This window comes from Felis catus, chromosome A2, assembly GCF_018350175.1.
Source record: "Felis catus isolate Fca126 chromosome A2, F.catus_Fca126_mat1.0, whole genome shotgun sequence".
Classification (NCBI taxonomy): domain Eukaryota; kingdom Metazoa; phylum Chordata; class Mammalia; order Carnivora; family Felidae; genus Felis; species Felis catus.
The window spans coordinates 77,969,793-77,989,010 of record NC_058369.1 but is presented as its reverse complement, the minus strand read 5'-3'; the positions used below and the strand labels follow the sequence as shown (position 1 = coordinate 77,989,010).

The following is a 19,218-nucleotide window of genomic DNA, read 5'->3' as shown; positions in this document are numbered from 1 at the left end:
AAAGCCAAGTGGGCAGGAGGAAAGACAAGAGAGCAAGAATGAAGCCTCAGGATGAATGCCCGTGGGGGCAGAGATCTCTCTACTCTAAGAGTTGGCTGTCCCCCAAATGCACCACAGACTGCATCTTGCTGGCTGTCACAGAGCAGCCTACAGGAAATTTCCTCCCAGGTGAGTGAGAGGAGACTCCATCTAAGCGCTCGACTTTGTGCACATTGGCACCACCTGGAGAGCTTATTAGAAATACTGATTGCCCGGATGCCCCTAGAGCAATTGAATCAGATATGGCTGAGACAGGGGCCTCGGGATCCGTGTACTTTTACATGTCCCCGCATGGTTCTGCTCCTCAGGATGATTTAGAACTGTTGGTGTAAGTTCTCAAATGAGCGAGACACAGACCTTGGATGATAAGAAAGGTGCATCACGGAATGGGGGTACGCCAAAATTGAACCAGTATCCTGTCACCGCTCTTCCTTTCTCTCCTCAAAACATTTATCCCCTTTTTAAAAAAATGTCTGGATCCTGCTTGGGTGTCTCTAAACGTCATGAGAGAGTGCTGATCTGTTCAAGGCTCTAACTTTCTGCAAACCCACTGCCCTGCCTGGAGTCCCAGTGCCCAAGCACAACACCCGTCACTGTAGAGCCTACAGGTTGCCCAAAGCTACTTGCAACGCATTCCTCCTATTCCAAAGGGCCCCTCGATGATGGAGAGGAGTGACAAGAAGCGGTGGCTGGCCAGGCCAGAGAACCATGGCGACATGAGGCACTGTCTGTACTGAGGCTCCAGCTATAGCTCAGCACTTGGCTCAGCTCTGAGCCAAGCTTCTCTCAGACCCATACTGCTTACTGTCTCCCTGAGGCTAAAGCAAGTAGCCCCTGTATCCAACACTATCGTCAGAAACACCCCCAGAACCTGGGATCCAGCTTAATCATGACTCTTACCACCCCAGGGAGCCCCATGTCCAGACCATATCCAGGAGCCAGGACTAGTAATGGTCTTCCTGCGTGGATGGGGAGTAAGGTATTTAATGCAGAAATATGCACAGTTTTCTCATAGCATATATGATACAAAGGGAGAGGATAAATGCTCTTATACCTGTTTCAATAGTCTTCACAACATCCTGTGAGATAATAATTATTATCTGTTTTACAGCTCAGGTAGCCCAAGAAGGACACATACCCAGGACCTAGGAGGCAATAAATGCAAAAGCAATTTTTAAAGTTTATTTATTTATTTTGAGAGAGAGAGAGAGAAACTGGGAGAGGGAGGGAGAGAGAGAATCCCACACAGGCTCCATGCTATCCACGCAGAGCCCGATGTGGGGCTCGATCTCACAAACCATGAGATCACGACCTGGGCTAAAATCAAGAGCTGGGTGATTAGCCAACTGAGCCAGTCAGGAGCCCCTAAATGCAAAAGCATCTGTATCATGGCCTCAAGCTTGGGGGATGAGGTTGTTGACTGCTCATCAATGGCAAATCCTTACAGAGAAGTAGGTGCTACAGAAATTCCCTGAGGCCTGCTGCTAATTAAGTCCAAGGGGGACCACTATTCAGCTGTGAAAAGAATAAAGTACTGATCAGTGCTAGAACACGGATGACCTTTGAGAACATCATGTTAAGTGAAAAAAGCCAGTCACGAAAGGTCACATATTATATGATTCCATTTATACAAGATGTCTGGGATAGGCAAATCCATAGAGACAGAATGTATGCTTCCGGTTGCTGGGGCTGAGGCCAGGGGTGAATGCTGAGTAAGTGTGAATGGGTATGGGTCTCTTTCTGGGTGAGAAAAACGTTCCGGAAATTAGATAGTGGTGATGATTGAACAGCTTTGGGAATATACGAAAAGCCACCGAATTGTACACTTTTTACAGTATGTGAATTGTATCTCAAAAAAAAAAAAATCCAAGGGTGAATATCTTCAAAATCTGGAAGCTTCCCAGGATTCTCTGAAGCTCCTAGAATAAGTTTCACAAGGTGCCTTAACTAGTAAGGGGCGAAGGCAAAATGTAAGCCAAAACCTGTCTGGTTCTGCATAGCCTGGTTCTCATCAGTCCAAGGTCAGGTTCAGTCAGCCCCTTAACTCATCAGCATTGTTTGTTAGTGCAGGCCGCCAGCTCCTTCCCTCCTGACATCTCCCTCAGGTCCCCTGCCCTGAGGAATCGGGGCTGGGGTCTGCACAAGATGGGACCAGAAGTGCGTACAGGCAACGTGGACCCACAAAGCCCTGTGGGTGGTTGTGAGCCGGGCCGGTGCCACCCTGGAGGGCTTAGGGAAACCTAGAGGCCCAGGGAGAGAGGCAGACAAGGCTTCCGCATGACCCCAGTACCCTGCACAGTGTCCTACCCACACTTCCTGAGCCTCAGCTCATAAACGCTATGAGACACCAGGTCTGTCTGGCGTCTGCAGTGGCACCTGCAGCTGAACACCAGAACAATCTGCCTTAGGAACGGCAGCTCCACTCTCCCCTCAGAAACCATCCAGCCTCACCTCCCTGCTTAGCTCAGTCACCTCCAGAGACCCCGGGGCCCAGACACCCATCATTACCCAGAGGCTCATGTTCCTACATTTGGGCCTTCATACTGCCTGTTCAGTCTGTGTGGGCCCCTCTTCCCCAGTCATCCTTGAATCTGACCTCTGAATGAAGCCTATGGTGATCACTCTATTTTAAATCACACACACACACACAGAGGCATGTGCTCCTCAACCTCCATACTTCTCACTCCCAGCTCATCCTTCTCTACCTACCTTGGACATCATTTACTTGGGTATGACTTTTGTCAATTATTTTCCATTTCTCCCAGCTAGAACATAAGCTCCACCAAGTGGAAATCTTTCTTTCATGGGCTGATGTAGCCCAACTGCCCAGAACAGTGCCTGACATGTTGTAATGCTCCATAGCACATGCGGAGTGACAGAATTAGTAAATCTGCATTTTGTTCTGTATGTCCCTGATCTACCAGGCACCCAGCGAACCACCACATGCACCTAATTCCCTGAGCACCCTGGGACGCCGGCTCTGAGCTCAGCACCGGTGCCATAATGTCAGACTTTTCCAAAGTCTTTTTTGCCTCTTCCTCTCAACCCAAGCCTGGCTCTCTACAGAGAACATCAGCATCACCTAAGAACATCGCCTCCCCTGCTGTCCTCTTACAAAGACGTGATTTTTTTCTCAGCTTAAATGCACCACCCCAGCATCTCCTTCCCTTTCTAAAGGAGCACGCTGACTCTGTTCCACTGTTTTCCTGCAGCTCCTTCTTTCCTTTCTTTGAAGTGCTTGTTATAAGACAATGAAATTATTGTTTTGTCCTTTGCCTGTTTGTGGACTTTCTCCCTCTCGAATATGAGCTCCACCAGGACTGGAGCACGTGTGTCTTCTTCACTGCCTTGTCACTAGCACTTAGCACACACGATAGCAAAGTAGTGAACGTCTGAGGAAGGGAGAGAGAGATGAAGAAGTAAGGGGACGGCGGACATCAATATTTCTCGATATTCAAAGGGCAAGGTACAAGATCTGCTAAAGAGGCTCTGATAATGGAACCTTGGTGTGGAGAAAAGGGGGGTCCTGGTCAGCAGGAAACAGGAACGGCTAGAGCCAAATCCAAGCCTGTAGGCATGCTCTCTCTCACTTGCTTGATTAAGGGAGTCACAGTGGCTAACCCCAGGATCCACCCTGTGAACACAAGGTGGCAGCCAGAGAGCCAACTCTTCCAATCCGAACGGTGATCACGTGGTTTCCCTGATCTTCCAAATAAACCCAAGCAAGTCCATGGAGTGATTTTAGATGCAGCAGGCTTTTCTCCACGTTTAGAATCGCGAATTTGTACTGGGCCCTTGCTAAGCACCGCCCCTCCACTAAAGGCTTAACATGCGTTCCTAGTCTCAGGCTCACCATAACACTGTGAGGTAGCTCTCATTTTACCTAATTTGACCTAAAATGGTAGGTCCCATTTTACAGACAGGGAGCCTGGCGCATATGTAGGAAGTGTGCCTTAGTGCCCAGGCAGCCTGGTTCCGAAGCTTCCAGGCTTAACCACTACTTTTTACGGATTCCCTCCACTGCCACTTTCTTAGTAAAACTACTCCCTGTCGTTCAATGGACAAGGATAATACCCCAGCGTCTCTGTGCTCAGACCTAAACTGTGACTTTATAAACATAAAGCTGGCCCTTGCACTTGTTGGTGCAAGGGAGGTTCTAACTCACAACAGTTAAAGTAGAGATCTAAAAAAAAATTTTTTTTTAACGTTTATTTATTTGACAGAGAGAGAGAGAGAGAGACAGAAAGAGAGAGAGAACATGAGTGAGGGAGGGGCAGAGAAAGAGGGAAACACAGAATCCAAAGCAGGCTCCAGGCTCTGAGCTGTCAGCCCAGAGCCCGACCTGGGGCTCGAGCTCATGAACTGTGAAATCATGACCCGAGCCAAAGTCAGACACTCAACTGACTGAGCCACCCAGGCACCCCAGTAGAGATTTTTAAAAAGGAAAACAAAGGTATTGTCAACAATTGCCTCTACATTATTTCATTTTTAATTTTCATCATTGGAAACCTGTCCTTTTGCTCCCATTTTGAGAAGAAGGGAAAAGCCACAAAGTGTCAGCAACACAGCGGTCACCAGCTCCTCTCGTGTTCTGGGCCTCTCCTTGGCCACCTGCTGAAGGTGATGAGGATGAGGCATCAGGAAGGAGTTTTTACATTGCCCATATCTCCCAGTGCATCACTCACTTCTCCTTTCCAAAAATAGGACTTTTATTCGGATCTACTTTGTTCTCCTTCAAAGAGAAACTGCATTTGAATAAAAGCATAAGTACCACCTGCGGTTCTTTGGCACATGCACACTGAAGTTATTTCTGAACCAGAGGACTGTGGGTTGGGGCAGGGGGAACAGCCTCCTGCAAAGTTTTACCTAGGATGTTCTGAATTTCCACCTGAGCCACTGTGGGTGACTCCTGTCTACCTTCAATGCAGGCCCTGCGGGAAGGTTTCTGGGATGTGGCAAACTCTTTTCCACGGCTGTTGGAGGCAGGTGCTTATGGGGATTCTGCATCCATTTAACAAACAGAATATGGTTAAAAGAAGCATCTAGAGCAACCCAGAAATGGGGGAAAAAGGAGCAGGGAGAGACTAACTTAGCACATCTAAGACTTAAGAGCCTGGACAAACTGGTTGATGGAAGAGGTTGCTACAAAACTTCTCCAAGGTATGGGAGCTTCGCATCAGCAAGAACAGGAAATTAAAGGGACATCTTCCCCCTTCCTAAAGCTGAAGCTCTCACTGACCCTTAGGACAAAGGCAGAAGGTGATTAGAACCTGATCTCTTTGCCTTGAACTTGGAAGTCACAGCATCCCCTGCCTGCTCTCTGAAACCTGCCAGGTGCTGCAGGAGAGGGAGTGGTTCCTTGTCTTCTCTCTAGATGACACAGCAGGAGCTGGATGCCACTCTGAGCGAGCCCAGCAACAGAATTATAATGAACCAAGAACCCCAAAGCAAGCAGTCTAAAGCCCAGGCCTATCCTAAAATCACTCTGCCACCTGGATATATTCAAAGTAGATTCCTTGTGGAGGAAATCCTCTGACACTCAACCCTTCTCTTTAAAATCTTGATCTTCCATGAAGGAGTGAGCATCCTCAAATATCCAAAACAAGGCTTCTCAGTGTGGTCTCGGGACCATCTGTATCTGAATCAGCTGGGGTACCTATTAAAAATTCAGTCTTGGGCCCAATCTCAGACCCAAAAACTCAGATTCCCTGAGGGTGGGATTTGCATTTTGCAGGTTTTAGGGAGTCTGAGGCATACTGGGGTTTGGGTATCACTAGATTAGAGAATTCAAGACTCAAACTCTTTCTCAGAAAAATTTGGCCCACGTGAGATCCCATTTTTAGACCGGTATTTTTTTCCAGCTCCCTCCGTTGTGCTAACAGCAAGGCACTTAGGAAGTTGCAGATTCATGACAAACAAAAGATCTGTACAGAGAACGCAGAATGGTGGCTTCCAGTTCACTTCAATGCCTCTGCCTTGCTAATATCGCCATTCGGAGCTTATTGGTAGTTTGCTCTGAACAAAAGGAGCAGAGAGATAGGGTATGCAGGTGAATTTGAGTTGTGCTTGCAATTGCCATGGAAACAGCAGCCATTATCACTAGATAGGATCCCCTCCCAGGCAATCCTGCCAGTCCATTTTAAACGCCCCTACTTCTGCTTGCTTCATATTGGAAATCCTGCCTTCTTGGGACATCGTTCTAAGGGTTTACAAATGTGTATCCAAAACAGAAGCAAATAGGCAATTGTGCTTTCCTACCACTCCGTTTTCTCCTTAACAGTCTTCCAAAAGCATCTCTGCATAATCCAAACAGGATGGAAATTCTTCTCCTTTCTTGGCACAAATCTCATCTTGCCTCTTGCTTGGAGGGGAACAGGAGGGGCTGAGTTTGGGGCTGCAATAATCCCTTTGCCTTCCTCCCTTCCCTTCCTGGTTAATGGGCCTAATAATAAATGCATCAACACCAGGATTTTAATTAAGTTGAAATTTTAAGGTCTTGTTTATTTTGTACCGAATGGAGGAGAAATTTTAAAAGGATGAATATGAGGGAAACAATGCCACGTTTTTGTTCTAGAAGCTTAAATGTTAATGTTGAACAGACCACGCACAGTAAGCACTGTATCTTACATTATGAATCAAGCATTTTATCTTTGCCTAAAAATGGTAAAATAACAGCAGCTAGAAGCATATGTGCTTATCACATAGGAAACAAGGCTCAGTGGCTGTGTCCTTTAGCAAGGGGAACTTTCCACATTCCAGAGGCAGGCAGGCCTTCCCCTTTCCAGGCGCAGAAACCTAGTGCTCCCTGAGTATGTTAATCTCCTCAGGGGCAGACTCACATCCACTAAATCCCCCAAAACTGAGGGCCAGCTTGTTCATTTGCAACGAGAAGTACCTCTCACAGGAACAGGAGCACATATATTACATAACCGGGCCTTTCTTCCCCAGTTGCCAAACTACAGGGGAAGCCAAATAATATAATGGTCAAAATACCATTTGTTCATTTATAATCAGAAAAACAAATTTTTTTAAACCATTATATGGAACGAATACTAAAAGCCCTTGTAGCAGATCCATTTCCAAAGGCAGAACTATAGAGGAAGTCAGATAATAATCAGAGATTGCCTGAAGAGCAGGAAGTCAGAACAAAGAGAGTTGTTCAGATAAATCCAATGCTTAATGGCATCAGGCTAGATAGCCTGATGCTTCCACCTACATGACAGGATGGGTCTAGCCAATGGAAGGGATTAGCCTCTTTGCCCTGGACAATGCTTTGAGGAACCCTGCCAGCTGTCCGCGGTGACTCAATTTTCTAAGCTAATAACCATGCTCCTGATTTCCACATGACTTCTTTAGCTCTGATTAACATCAGTCAGGTTGCTGTCTTGCAGGCTGGGGGGGCAATTATCTTTTAAATGTATATTCAATGTTCCGTATTCTGTGCCATGTTGTACTGCTGTCATTGTTTAACTCCGTGCCAGCTACCTTATTTCAATTTCTTGAGGGCAACCTCTCTGAAGCTCCCGATAGGTGGGCAATGTTTTTGGCTACAATGTTGTATTTCTTCTGATTTGCAAGTGACTCCAACTTGCATTTAGAAGAGAGTAATAAGTTGACAATCCATCTCTTCCTTAGCATGGATTTGGTTCAGACTGTGAGCTGAGCTGAGCCACCTCTAAATGCTATTGCAGGGGCATCAGTAGTTGCTTTAGAGATGCTCTCTTCCTTACTGTACTTGTTTGGCTTCTCCCCACCCCTCCCCCATCACCATTAGTCCAGCACCAGCTACTCATTAGGTGAATGTCTGTGTCTTAAACCGAAAGGGCAGAGTTGGGGTGCAGGGGTGGGGGGGTTGGGGGGGTTGGGTAAGATAAATCAGAGGGAGTGCAGATGGGGACATAGGTCCCCTGGGGCCCATCTGAAGGCACAGTAAAGAATCTTTTAAATTCAATTTGTTCTATTAATTTTTGTGTAATTTGTTGGACTGAACATCAATTGCATGAATGTAAGTAATTTTGCACAGAATTTATTCATGTTCAGGTAAATTCTACTAAGCAAAAAGAAAGGGGGAAGAAGCAATTTATATAACCACTCAGGGCCATTTGCTCTTTTTAGCTACTGGAGGAAAGGGGCCAGGGACTCAAGTTCTTCTAAAGCATTAGCCTGGAATGAAGCTACCACTCCAAAATGAAGCATTAGGTCAGGTCAAATGGAATGTAAAAAACAAACAAACAAACAACGCTCAGTTCATGGATTCCAAAGAGATGTGTTGGGTGGGGCATTAAGGAATGGGAACCCATTTGAGGGGACCAGGGTCTACCTTCCCCTGTCCTTTGACCCTTTACTTTAAGCACGTGGGTCTCACATTGTACAGCAGAGACCACTGACCTTGGCTGCAAGGAGGACACCATTAGAGTTTCCGTATGGAAAGTGTGCACACAGTGTTCATCATTCACTTTATAGAGTTGGCGGACTCCTGGAGTGGCCTTTGCCTTCTCTCTGGGGTACCCGTCGGTGCCTGCAGCAATAAAAAAGGCATGCAGAATTCCAGCCTAGGCTGCTGCCACCCCCATAAAATTGGGGATCCAACCTGAATGAGGAGAAAAAAGTCTCAACATTTTGTCAAAGAGGAGTCTTAAGATTCTACTGAAAAGGTTGGGGATTGTTGGACATGATCCACTCTCTGTATTGTGAGTGGGTGATGAGCAAGGACGTGACCCCAGGGACCTCTACAGAGCAGGCAGGACAGCTTATCCAGCTCCAGAGTAAACTAGAGAAAGAGAAGATGTGATATGCCTCAGGATCCCCCAAAGTTAAAGCCTCAGAATTAAGTAGAGGCAGCCCAGATAAGCAAAAGGGTAATTTACCAATTGTAGACACAAAACATAAAGATCCTAGAATCTTCAACTTTGCCATCCAGAAACACAGTGATGCCGGATTGGATTCAGAATTCCTGCAAAGGATGTTAAAAAGAACTGAATTAAATAGATATTTTCTGAACCATTACTAAACTTCTATGGAGGGAGGAAGGAGAAAGTGAGTTCAAGTGCAGAGACTAGGAAATTTTTATCATTTGGATGTACCAGAGTTTTATTTCTTTTTAAAGCATACTGTTGGAACTACCCAAGATATATATAAATGAACACACACAGCAGAAGAAAGATACATTAGCTACTCAGTCTTTCCTTCTTACATATGAAAAGACAGTTTAGGATTGCCAGGCATAGGAAGAAAACCAGCAACAAGAAAGAGAGACCAAGATAACTAACTGGAAAAACAGAATTTAGGAAAGAAAGCAATGAAAATCCTCGGAGCAATTAGCTATTCATAAGCCAAGATTAAGGTACTATACACAAGGAGAAATCAGAAAACAGAAAGAATAATTAGAAATTATTAGCTGATGGGGTGCCTGGGTGGTTCAGTCGGTTAGGCGTCCAACTTCAGCTCAGGTCATGATCTCGCTGTTCCTAAGTTTGAGTGCCACGTTGGGCTCTGTGCTGACAGCTCAGAGCCTGGAGCCTACTTCAGATTCTGTGTCTCCCTCTCTCTCTGTCCCTCCCCCACTCACACTCTGTCTCTCTCTCTTTCTCAAAAATAAATACTAAAAATTTTTTTAAAGAAATTATTAGTTGATGATATAAAAAATGCAATGGAAGAATGGAAAATTTCAGACAATCTCTCTTTAGACCATAGAACAACAACAACAACAACACAGAGATACAGAAAAAGTGAAGGTTAAGAGACAATTTTATGTTTCATGTATTTTCCCATAATTAAAAACAAAAACAAAAAAAAAAAAAGATGAGACAAGACTAATTCAGCAAGCCAGCATGCAAACAAATCACATTCCAAGAGAAAACAGAGACCATGCAGAAGAGGAAACTTGCAAAAAAAATAACGAAAAATTTTTAAAGCCAAGAGGTCACAAGTCTACAAGTTGAAAGGAGCTATTAAATGCTCAGTTCAAGAATTTAAAAATATCTGTTCCTACACACATTACTATGAAATTTTAGAACACCAAACATAAAGAGAACATCTTAAAACCTTCCAGAAAGGAAAACCAAATCAGCCACAAAGGAACAAGCCAGACTAGCTTCTGATTTCTCATTGGTAACAGCAGGTGCTAGAGAGCAATGGCACTATGCTTTCAAAGGTTGAAGGGAAAATAATTTTTGACCTGTTGTGGTAAGATGATATCTTGAGGTATTAATCTGTATGTTTCCTGTGTGTTTCCTTCCCTCTTTACTTACTTGAACCCCTGGGGCCTTTTTTTCTTCCACTCAGTCCTACTCAGATAGCCATGAGTCACCCACTTTGGAATAGGCAACAAAGAGTATAAAATTAAAAGGAAAAAGCCTTTAGACAAAGGATCGGACAGAAAGATGTATCAGCATGCTTGCAGAGCTAGGTTTTCTACCTCCAAGATGAGGTAGAGTATTAACTGGAGAAGGAAGAAAAAGGCAGAGGGACCACCTTAGAAAGGAACGAAGATAACTCCAAACTTAGGAGGGGAATGGGGAAGGTGGGGAAAGCTTCTCATCACAGGTATCAGTTGGCTGCCTGGAAACTGATCTGGTGCTGAGCTGTCCACACCACTTGCCGGCTCTGGTGAGGAGCTCCGTGCTTCCGGTCTAATGGCTGGTCATCACCCCCTGAGTGCCCAGTTTGATGGGACAATCATTAGTATGAGTGGACTATGCACTGTCTGACAGTGTATACCTAAGTCGTTTTGTGGGGATTTGGTGGCATGAATAGAAAGCACTTTCCTCTGACCAAGACTGTGCAAAACTAATTGAAAATTGCCCTCTTCCAGTTATACTTGGACACTATACCCAACCAAACTATCAAATGCACTGACAGAACTGAGATATTTTGAGACATTTCTCTCAGTTTAACCCCATTTTTAGGAAATTTCTTGATCTATTTTAGCACAACAGGGAGGGAACCAAGAAAGAAGAAAATATGGTATTCAGGAAACAGTAGATGCCATAGAAAACAGCAATGAAGGAAAGTTCCAGAATTCCAGAATGATAACTGCAATGCAGGGCTAGAAAAGAAGCCATTCTTTTTTTATTTTTTTTAATGTTTATTTAGTTGTGTGTGTGTGTGTGTGTGTGTGTGTGTGAGAGAGAGAGAGAGAGAGAGAGAGAGAACAAGTGGGGGAGGGGCAGAGAGAGAGGGAGACACAGAATCAGAAGCAGGCTCCAGGCTCTGAGCTGTCGGCACAGAGCCTGACATGGGACTCAACCTCACATACTGTGAGATCATGACCTGAGCCGAAGTCGGACACTCAACCAACGGAGCCACCCAGGTACCCCAAAGTAAGCCATTCTTAAAGGAGCAGAAAGATGGAGCTCTCTGGAACGGAGGCAGATCTTTGAGAGGATGGTCTCTGTTAAAAAGGTATTCTTGATGAAAAAGATGGTGGATGGACTAGTGGTTTATATCCCCCCGAAAATTCATATGCTGAAATCCCATCCCCCAATGTGATGGTATTAGGAGTTGGAACCTTTGGGAGGTAATCAGGGTTAGATAAGGTCATGAGGATGAAGCCCTCATGGATAGGGTTGGTGCCCTTATGAGAGTCATGAGAGCTTGCTTCCTCTCTCTCTGTCCTCACCATGTGAGGACACAAGAAGTTGCATTCTGCAACCCAGGAGAGGGTCTTCACCAGAATCCATCCATACTGGCACCTTGATCTTGGATTTCTAGCCTCCAGCCCTGTGGGAACTAAATTTGTATTGTTTGAACACCTAGTGTATAGTGTGCTGTTACAGCAGCCTGGATTGCAGACAGATGGTATGATGGGGTAAATGGTATAATAGAAAGGATCAGCCAAAGCAAGTGCTTTAAGAGGAGAGAGCAATAGAGGGGGGGGGGGGGGAGGCATTTAGAAACTTAAAAATAAAACTCTATAAGAGAAAGGTATCTAAATATATAGCAAACTCAAATGCATAATGGTTTTAAGAAATTTTTACATTATAAGAAAAGAAATTCCATTTGACTTTGAGGAAAAGAAACCCTCCTACCGATCCTGAGTTTATATCATTTGGCCCAGTAAAAAACTGAAAGTATTTCAGGCACATAAGCTGGGCCAGCGTTTGCACGGGCCGACTAACACAAAAGCTGCTTTTTTGGCTTCTAAGGAAGATTTGACTGTGATGGCAGAACAGAATGCAAATTGGTAATCGTGATCATGGAAAAGGATAGCTGACAGAAGGGAGGCCGTGGCAAGAGGGGAAAGCCAGAGAAAAGAATGGGGCACCGATATATTCTATTTTTCTTTCAACGTTTATTTATTTTTGGGACAGAGAGAGACAGAGCATGAACGGGGGAGGGGCAGACAGAGAGGGAGACACAGAATCGGAAACAGGCTCCAGGCTCTGAGCCATCAGCCCAGAGCCCGACGCGGGGCTCGAACTCACGGACCGCGAGATCGTGACCTGGCTGAAGTCGGACGCTCAACCGACTGCGCCACCCAGGCGCCCCCCGATATATTCTATTAAACAGGGAGGCAATAGATAAATGGTAAAGTTGATGACACAGGAAACACAGGTAGAGGTAAATTACCTTCAGTTACAAAGGAAACCAATGGGGGAAAAATACAGGTGAGTCATCCAGCACTGGAAGGACTGAAGGAGCATGTCATTGCAATATGAGAACTAAAACAAATATTTTTACAATGTTGACTGTCTTAGTCAGTGTGAATGGCTATGACAGACTATTGTACGTTGGGGTGGCCTCACAGTTCTGGAGGCTGGGAGATACGAGATTAAGACATTGGGAGGTCCAGTATTTAGTGAGAGTATTCTTCCTGGGTTATAGAAGGCCATGTTTGTGTTCTATCCTTCTGGTGTAGAGAGGGAGATAAAGAGAGAGGAAGGGAAGAGGGAGGGGAGATGAGAGAGAGAAAGAGAGAAAAAGTTCTCTTGTGTCTCTTCTTATAAGAGCACTAATCTCATCACAAGAGCCCCACTCTTATGACCTAGTCATCTCCCTAAAGGCCCCACCTCCTAAAACTATCACACTTGGGATTAGGGTTTCAACATATGGATTTGGAGGGACATAAATACTTATTCCATAGCACTGACTCCTGAGGCTGGAGAGAAGTGGGGAGACCATTGTGTTTTACTCTAAACTACTCTATGCTCTTTGATTTGTTATTTCAAACACATATTTTTTTAATTAAATGTTTTAGATGCATTTCAGGAATCACCTCCTCCATGAAGCCTTCTCTGACCTTCCCCTACCATAGAATCACTTTCAGTTATGCCCTAGTTGTACTTATACCAGGTGTTATGGCCTGAATTGCCTCCCCCAAATGCACATGGGTGGCTGTAGCCATTCATGTGACTGTATTTGGTGAAAGGATCTTTAAGGGGGTGATTAAGATTAAATAAAGTCTTAAGGGTACAATACTGATCCAACAGAAATGGTGTCCTTATAAGAAGAGGAAGATATACCAGAGCTCTATCACATGAGCACACAGCAAAAAGAAAGCCAGTGCTCACCAGAACCCAACCACATTGGTACACTGGTCTCAACTTACAGCTTCCAAAACTGTAAGAAAACTAATTTGTGTTCTTTAAGCCACCCAGTTTACAGTCTTTTGTCATGGCTGCCCAAGGTGACTAGTACACCAGGTTCTACTGCAATTGATTCAATACGTGTCTATCTCCTCTTTTAGATTCTAGACTTCCTGAAAGCAAAGACCCATATTCACATAACTGCCATATATTGAGGGCTAAGTGCCAATCACTGTAAGAGATACAATCTCATTTAATCCTTACAATTTCTCAAGATTGGAACTATTATCCTCATCTTATAGATTAAGAAACTAAGGTTTGGAGACATTATATGGTTTGTCTAAATTCATTAGAACCCATTTCCACCAGGCTCCACATCACCATACTGCTTTCCTTGTCATCTGTGTTTCCTTGCCTCCTAGTGGTTCCCCACACACAGCTGACTTTAAGAGCATGTTAGTTTCCTGAATAAATGCCCTCCAATCACATTAAGAGAAAAGGACGCTTTCTCTTTACAATAATGAAATTCCTTTAAAAATTTTTCTTTAATGTTTACTTATTTTTGAGAGAGAGAGAGAAAGAGCAGGGGAGGGGCAGAGAGAAAGGGAGAGAATTCAAAGCAGGCTCCACAATACAAGCACAAAGCCCAGCATGGAGCTCGAATTCACAAACCATGAGATCATGACCTGAGCCGAAGTCAGATGTTCAACCAACTGAGCCACCTGAGGGCTCCTACAATAATGAAATTCCTAAACTTGATGTTCTTGAACATTCCCACATCCTGCAAAAATCAAATCAAATCAAATCAAATCAACTGAAAAACTCCTCCTCCATACAGATTTATCTACCTAATTTGCAGAGCTTGGTGCAAAATGAAATTGCAGGGCCTCTCGGTCAAGTCATTAAGAATAGCAAGAGCTTCCAGGTTGGTGAACACATGGGGGTTCAGGGAGAGCAGCTCAGCCAGAGAGCATGGCTGGCAGCTGCGTGCTCCGCCCCTTCCCACATACCTGGCCCTACGCATCTCTTCCATCTGGTTATTCCTCAGTTAAACTCTTTTATAATAAACTGGTAAACATTTGCCTATCCTGGACACCCACTTTGCTTTATTCACAGAACAACCCACCCCAGGGATCTCTTTGCAGTACTGTGTTGAGCTATTCTTTGTTCCTTTTGCAGCTTCAGTGTCCTCCATTGTGTGGCTTATTCAACCAGTTGCTGCTGATGGACATTTGCCCTGTTTCCAGTGTTTTTACTACTCTGAAAGAGTTATAATGGATTATACTAAAAAAAAAAAAAAAAAAACAACCTTTCAAGATGGCAAGAGTGGAGCATTAAAAGAAGGGCAGGGCCCTTCTACACACAAGGCCTTTGGTAACTGTGCAGTCGTACGCTCACGAATCCAGCCCCACCCCATGGCATTTCCTTCTACCTTTCTTTTGAGATCAGTCATAGAACCAGTTTCTAGCCACCCCATATGAAATTGTTATTCCCACAATGACATAGGTTCATATGGGGTAAGAGTAATTTGGGTGGGAGTTCATCACACACCCATTTCTCCTTTGTTTTTTTGTTTCCTGAAATGTTTCATTTGCCTCCCAAGAACCACCACTTGAGAAAACAAGAATTCTTAACAGACAATGCAGAATTGCATCAGTCAACAACAACAAATATTGGTCGAATGTGATAAACTGGTGATGCATCTTGAGTATGTAGGATCCACATTTTAGAAATCTTCTCCTTTTGAAAGGGCAAATACCTGAAACTCCACGTAAATCTATCACAAAATTAGAAGACATTAATCACAGGAGATTAAAATGTTTGGTCCATTGCCTTACAATCCACTTAATCTTTAAATATATTCAAGAGTTGGCATCAAAGTTGCCAACTCTAACAGAAATATTCCATATGGAATATTCCATTTTTATCTAGTGGTTGTGGAGCATTAAATCAAGAATTGCAAATCCAATGTGTGTAGGAGCCAGACAAGATCTGTGGGTAAGTGAGATCGGCCAACTGCAGACTCAGGCGGCTAGAGAGCACATCTGGGTCTCTGTTGCAGCTGTCCCCCTAATACAGCTGGTCCTAACTTCATATTAATAAGGGCTAATGGGGTCAAATCTTCTGAATTTTCAAGCACAGTTAGAAATGATTATATCCTAAATTGCATGTGCTAGCAACTAATTTTAATAATTAAAAAAAAATCTATCCTAGTCAAATGAAGATGTCTGGGAACTAGAAATGGTCATGGCTCCTTAGTTTGAGCCCTACATGACAAAAGACTTATTTTGTCACACAGAATCCTAAGTTTGGGACTAGAAAACTAAGTTTGGGACTAGAGTTCCATAAACAAATCTGTCATTTATAAGAATGGGTAGCTAGGCTGTTTGAATTATGAATAATAAAATTCCAAAGGCAGTGGTTCACAAATTCACAACTCCAGGGGACATTTGGCAATGTCTGGAGACATTTTTGGTTGTCATAACCAAGAAGAGAGTGGGAATGCTACTGTCATCTCATGAGTAGAGGCTAGGGATGCTGCTAAACATCCCACAACACAGAGAACAGCACACAACAAATACTCATCCAGCCAAACAGCAATAGTGCTAAGGTTGAGAGACCTGCTCTACTGCAATGATTTACCCTCAGAGTGTGGGTCTCAGTCCACAGCTTTACAATGCAGATCCTTGAGGGGAAATACCTATGCTCTGAAAACTAAAACAACACTGATGAAAGAAATTGAAGATGATACAAATGGAAAGGTATTCCATGCTCATGGATCAGAAGAACAAATGTTGTCAAAATGCCCGTACTACCTAAAGCAATCTTCAGATTCAATACAATCCCTATCAAAATACCAATGCCTTGGGCCTCTGCATGGCTCAGGCAGGTAAGTATCCCCCTCTTGACCTCATCTTGGGTCATGATCTCACAACTGGTGAGATTGAGTCCCACACTGGGCTCTGTACTGGCAGCATGGATCCTGCTTGGGATTCTCTCCCTCCCTCGCTCTCTCTGCTCCCCCATCTCAAAATACATAAATAAACTTTTAAAAATGTTAAAACAAACCACCAAAATACCAATAGCATTTTTAACAGAACGAGAAAAAACAATCCTAAATTTTATATAAAAACAAAAAAGATCCTGAATAGCCAAAGCAATCTTGAAAAAGAAGAACAAAGTTGGAGGTATCATAATCCCAGATTTCAAGGTATACTACAAAGCTGTAGTAATCAAAACTGTATGGTACTAGTACAAAAATAGACACAAAGAGCAATAGAACAGAATAGAGAGCCCAGAAATAAACCCACAATTCTAGGGTCAATTAATCTTTGACAAAAGAGGTGAGAATGTGCAACGGGAAAAAGTCTCTTCAATAAATGGTTTTGGGAAAGCTGAACAGCTACATACAAAAGAATGAAACCGGACTGCTTACTTACATCATACACAAAAACAAAACAAAATGGATTAAGGACCTAAATGTGAGACATGAAACCGTGAAAATCCTAGAAGAGAGCACAGGCAGTAATTTCTCTGACATTGGCCATAGAAACATTTGTCTAGATATGTCTCCTGAGGTAAGGGAAACAAAAGCAAAAATAAACTATTGCAACTACATCAAAATAAAAAGTTTCTGCACAGCAAAGGAAACAATCAGCAAAATTAAAATACAACCTACTGAATGGGAGAAGATATTTGCAAATGACATATCCAATAAAGGGTTAGTATCCAAAATATATAAAAATCTTATACAACTCAACACCCAAAAAACAAATAATCCACTTAAAAAATGGGCAGAAGACATGAACAGACATTTCTCCAAAGAAGACATACAGATGGCCAACAGACACATGAAAAGATACTCAACATCACTCATCATCAGGACAATGGAAATCAAAACCACAATGAGATATCACCTCATCCCTGGCAGAATGGTTAAAAGCAAAAACATAAGAAACAACAAGTGTTAGTGAGGATGTAGAGAAAAAGGAACTGTTGTGTACTGTTGGTGGGGATGCAAACTGGGGCAGCCACAGTGGAAAACAGTATGGAGGTTCTTCAAAAATTTAAAAATAGAATTACCATATGATCCAGTAATTCCACTACTGGGTATTTACCAAAAAATATGAAAACACTAATTCAAAGGGATACATGTACCCATTTATTGCAGCAGTATTTATAATAGCCAAGATATGGAAACAGCCAAAGTGTCTGAACATTGATAGATGAATGGATAAAGAGATGATTTACACACACACACACATACACACACACACACACACACACACTGGAATATTACTCTGCCTTAAAAATGAATGAAATCTTGCCATTTGCAACGACATGGATGGATCTAAAGGGTATAAGCGAAATAAGTCAATTGGAGAAAGACAAATACCATATGATTTCACTTATATGTGGAATTTAAGAAACAAAACACCAAACAAAGAAAAAAAAGAGACAAGCCAAAAAACAGACTCTTAAATATAGAGAACAAACGTGGGGTGGGGAAAATGGGTGAAATAGGTGGTAGGGATTAAAAAATACATTTATCCTGGTGAGCACTAAGTAATGCATAGAATTTTTGAATCACTATATCGTACACCTGAAACTCCTATAACACTGTATGTTAATTATACTGGAATTAAAATTAAAAAAAAAACATAATATAGATGAAGATCCTTGGACCCCAACCCACACTACTCAATTATAAGCTTTGTGAGTAACACCCAAATATGTGCATTTCAGAAATCTTCCCAGGTGATGTTAATACATGCTAAAATTTGAGAGCCACTGAACTGAAATAACAGATTTTAAAGAACTCATCTGTATCTAGAGAGCTACCATTGTATGCTTAGCAAAGATGCATGTTCAGTGATAACAGAGAAAACTTTCACTTTTAGGTTGCAAAATACTGCACAGCCAAAGCAATAGTATCAGAATAATCCTCCCACAATCACAACCTGTTCCAAAAAGATAGGAGTTTATAAAGAAGAACAACTGTCATCACATCCTTACCCTCCAAGCATAGAAGGTAATTTCTTAGATTGCCAAAAGTATTTTTAAAAGTTCATCAAGAAAAACAAAAATTATAAAAAAATTACAATTTTAAAAGCAGTCTATAGTCCTTAAGCGTTGCAAATTCAAGCATTTGAAATCAGAGTACATGACGTTAAAGAGAATACATTACAGATATCCCAACTACCACCTTCAATATTCATCATAGCAGCTGGAAACTAGTTTAAACTTTATAAAGCAAAACTTATATTGTAAGTTTGTTTGCCATTTCCCATTAACCCTAGAATTATATATTTAAAAAAAATTTAACATTTATTTATTTTTGAGAGAGAGACAGAGAGAGACAGACTGCAAGTGGGGGAAGGGCAGAGAGAGGGAGACACAGAATCAAACAGGCTCCAGGCTCTAAGCCCTCAGCACAGAGCCCCAACGTGGGACTCAAACTCAGGAACGACGAGATCATGACCTGAGCTATAGTTCGACACTTAACCAAATGAGCCACCCAGGTGCCCCAAAAGTATATATTTTAAAGGAAACACTGCCTGGAGCTCTCTCTCTCTCTCTCTCTCTCTCTCTCTCTCTCTCTCAGGATATATTAGAAGCTCCCCTGCTCCAGAAAGGCCAGTAGCTACTCTTC

The 19,218-nt window shown here is 43.0% G+C and overlaps 1 long non-coding RNA gene across 1 annotated transcript in view; it reads right to left on the bottom strand.

Moving 5' to 3' along the window:
• The window catches only part of LOC105260372, a 197,466-nt gene that overhangs the window by 136,877 nt on the left and 41,371 nt on the right, over positions 1-19,218 (bottom strand). The window contains exons 3-4 of the long non-coding RNA XR_002740444.2: positions 8,907-8,992; positions 8,428-8,557 (exon numbers count right to left, since the gene is read on the bottom strand). This is a non-coding gene — a long non-coding RNA (uncharacterized LOC105260372). The remainder of the gene's footprint in view (positions 1-8,427; positions 8,558-8,906; positions 8,993-19,218) is intronic.